Genomic DNA, 4,256 nt, shown 5'->3' with positions numbered 1-4,256 from the left:
GGCTGCGCGCGCAGGGGGCGGGGCTCCGCGCAGACAGGGGACGGGGTGGGCCCGGCCTCCTCCTGGGGTCGAGCGCCTCAGACCCACGAGGCTCCTGCGGTGGGCGGGAGGTGGGGGCAAGTCTGCGGCCCTCTGGGGTTCCGTGTGTAAAGCAGCTGTGCCGAGGGCGCGAAACTGCGCCCAAACACAGAGACAGTCGTTAATACTGACGACTGACCACTCATTAATAGGGACCGGTCGTCTTCCGGCCCGAGGGAGCCCGGACCCCGGGGGCGGGGGAGCTGGCCGTGGAGCGTGCACTCACCTGCGCCTCCGCGCACGTACACAGCACACGCGTGCACACACTTGTGCACACGCATGCCCGGGGAGGGATGGGCCAGCGGTCCATCCGCGCAGGTACACAGCGCACGCGTGCACACACTTGTGCTCACGCATGCCCGGGGAGGGACGGGCCAGCGGTCCATCCGCGCAGGTACACAGCGCACGCGTGCACACACGCGTGCCCGGGCACCCGTCCATCCACTCTGGCCTTGGTGAAGCAGCCGGGCCCGGCCAGCGCGCTGGTTCTGATGGAGGGCGGCCCGGGCAGCCGGCCGGGGCGAGAGGGTCTCGGGTCCCCTGGGGGCGAAGGTTCCGGAAGGAAGGGAGGAAGGGGAGACGAGCCCTGCTCCGAAAGCCCCGTGCCCTGCGGGCCTCCGCTTCCCGGGCCCGGCAGCTCGGATGAGGTCGGATCGCAGTTCAAAGCCAGCCCGGCGCGAGGCCGCCAGAGGCTTCCCTCCCGAGCCACCAGGAAACCGGACTCGCCCAGAGCGCAGGGCGGCGCCCGGCCCCGAGCTCAGCCCCACGACCGGCAGAAGGAAAGAGAAGTGAGCGGCGACTTGAGTCCCTGATGGCTGGGCCCCGCCGCCCCGCCCGGACTCCGTCCTGCCGGGCTCTCCTGTCCTCCAGCGGCTTCGCACCTCCTCCAAGACGGGGCCCAGGGTCAGGCCCCGGGGTCAGGGCACCTCGGAAGGAAGCTCGGGGAGCCCCGCGGCCCCCCCCCCACCGAGCCCTCTCCACCCCCCCCAGGACACTGAGCCCCCTCCACCCCCCCAGGACACTGAGCCCCCTCCCCCCCCCTCCCCCCACACACACTGAGCTCTCTCCATGAAATCTGAATTTTGTGAGGAGAGCCACGTATGAGAAATGAGAACATTCTTCTAGGAGGGGAGTGTGTCTTACCATTGTTTGGAATCTTTGAAACAGAAGCAAATACACAGTTCACGTCAGGGGTGAGTTAAATTTGGAGATCTGAACGATTCTCCATTTTTGAGGATTATCAGTTTTTCTCTACACCACCTACAAGGCTTATGTCACTACAGAAGTGCAAATAACTATTTTGGAAAAGGAAAACTAGTCTAAAATAGTCCAATATTTCATGCCCAAGACATCTGTGCATACAACTGACATTCAGAACACCCAGTATATGTTACTTTATAAGCCTCTGTATATTTAACTCCCCAACCCTACAACTATTGTGCTTAGAAAAAGAGAAACCTTTTTTTCAAATATTATCCACTACCTTTGAAATGCTAAAGAGAAGCCCTTTGAAATAAGTTTGGTTAAAAAAAAAAACCCTTGAATAATCCACGTCATTATAACCTTGCAACATTCAAACTCACTCAGTTATGCCCTTTACCAGCTGTACATCTTCATGTAACCTTTAATTTGTGTAATTTTAATAACTTTTGCAAATGCAGTATAATTAGCAATGCTGCCTTCTCTATTACTGTATTTTCTGGATTAGATACAAGATGCAGAATATTTTTCCATAATAAAGTCATTTTCTGAATTGTATTGTCCAGATCTAATCCTTACAACACCATCCTCACTTTGGTTTTGTAAAACGAACAAAGACATCACTTTGATATACTCAGAACAGGATTAAGACATCCTCCAAACCTTCTGGCCATTCCAAAGTTGAAAAGGCCCTGCTAACCAAAGACCAGATGTCGAATAATCTTCAATTTATTCAGTACATAATGAAAGACAGAATTATACAAAAGAAAACACACATTGTATATAAAGGGACGATCTCTCCTGCCTCTCACTCCCACTATTCACCTACACTTAACTAATTCTATAGTGCTTTGAGATGGTACTGCTTTCAGGTTGGTATGTGAATGAGCAATGGGCAAGACAACATTGAAGTTATTTGATGTTCTATGATTCCCATAATACTCCGAAATGTTTAGTTTTATATTTTTCAGGAATAAATGTTAAGGCCTGGGCTACTTTTAAACACACATAACATCTGTACCATCCTATCCTTACCTCTTTGTAGTTCTCAAACAAATCTCTGTACAACTTCAGTCCACTTGATCAATGTTGGATCGAGATGTCCCCTTACATGATATGAGTAGAACTGGTGGTTAATTTAAGAAATAAAAATAAAGAATAGACTTATTGAAATGTATATAAACCTATGTTAATATAAATATTTTAAAGCATAGACATTTTAAGTTAAAACATGCAATTTGGGCTGGGGCCTAGTGTAAGTATAATAACAAGTGTTACCCTTGGGTTCAAACTCAAAACATAGGATATATAAATAAATATATGTAAGATGTGTAATTTGATGTTTTCTTTTTGGCTAACGGCTTATCAAGCACCAGAGTTCACAACTGATATCAGGGTCCAGGCTGTTCTTTTTGGGTTTTGCTCAGAAGACTTTCATGCTTGGATGTCATACATAATAGATGTTCTAATTTTTCTATTTTTGATCCTGTTAAAATGGAATGAAAACTTGAAAAACAATTTGAGTGCAAAATATTTCTAGTTGATTTTTGATTAGCTCTAATGCAGTCCCTCATCCATTTTTCTCATTCCTCATTTGGTAGACTTTAAGAATTATTATAAAAGATAGCAAACAAAGCATGGGTCAAGATATATTTATAAAGAATAATAATATAGCAAACATTAAAGTACACATAATCAGGTTAGGAAAAACATTACCAATACCTTAAAAACTCATATTTTAAAAAATCAGTCATATTTATGCATTTTTAATTTTTAAAATTATTTTAATTGATACATAAAGACACTGCCTTGGGAAAGTCATCCCTAGCTTCTAAAATGTGTCCTGAGAATCCTGCTGCCATGTGGTGGAGGCACAGCTGCGTGCTACTGGTGTCTCTGCTGTGGTCCTTGGTGACCTTGGTGGCTGCTGGGTTCTCTCACAGCCAGGCACAGGCCAGGCCAGGCCAGGCCACACTGAGCACACACCTGAGGGGGCTGCCATCTTCCCCAGCCCTGAGGACTCATCCGAGGCTGGGCCTGGGCTCAGAGCGAGCAACGCCCTCCCTACCCACCGTGAATGGGGTTCTAGAGCTAGTACCACCCGCAAATACCCACCACGAGTGGGGTTCTAGAGCTAGACTGGTGCTACCCACCGTGAATGGGGTTTGTGCCCTATGATGCCACCCACGCTCAGAGCAGGGCTTTGACACGGCCCTTCACCCCAAGCTGGGGCGGAGGACCTGGACACTCTTGCTGCACCAAGGCCACTCAGGAGCTGGCAGTAACGATTCTTGGTCAGGAGTAGATCTCTCTCGGGTGGAAGCCACTACTACTACTGCTACTACTACTACCACTACTACTACCACCACCACTACTACCACCACCACCACCACTATCACTACTACCACTACTACTACTACTACTACTACCACCACCACCACCATCACTACTACTACTACCACTACTACCACCACCACCACTATCACTATTACTACCACTACTACTACTACTACCACTACTACCACCACTATCATTACTACTACCACTACTACTACTACCACTACTACCACCACTACTACCACCACCACCACCACTACTACTACCACTACTACTACTACTACCACCACCACCACTATCACTACTACTACTACTACTACTACCACTACTACTACCACCACCACTACTACCACCACCACTACCACTACTACTACCACCACCACTATCACTACTACCACTACTACTACTACTACCACTACCACCACCACTACTACCACCACCACCACTATCACTACTACTACCACTACTACTACTACTACCACTACTACTACCACCACCACTACTACCACCACCACCACCACTATCACTACTACTACCACTACTACTACTACTACCACTACTACTACTACTACTACCACCACCACTACTACCACCACCACCACCACTATCACTACTACCACTACTACTACTACTACTACCAC

General features: G+C 48.6%; 1 protein-coding gene across 2 annotated transcripts in view; it reads right to left on the bottom strand.

Annotated features, from left to right (window-relative positions):
- The window catches only part of Mtmr2 (myotubularin related protein 2), a 58,561-nt gene that overhangs the window by 53,258 nt on the left and 1,047 nt on the right, over positions 1 to 4,256 (bottom strand). The window lies entirely within an intron of this gene.

The sequence above is a fragment of the Dipodomys ordii genome, unplaced genomic scaffold, assembly GCF_000151885.1.
Source record: "Dipodomys ordii isolate 6190 unplaced genomic scaffold, Dord_2.0 Scaffold10, whole genome shotgun sequence".
NCBI lineage: Eukaryota > Metazoa > Chordata > Mammalia > Rodentia > Heteromyidae > Dipodomys > Dipodomys ordii.
Note: the sequence above shows the minus strand (reverse complement) of the source record. Positions and strands in the feature narration are given on the sequence as shown.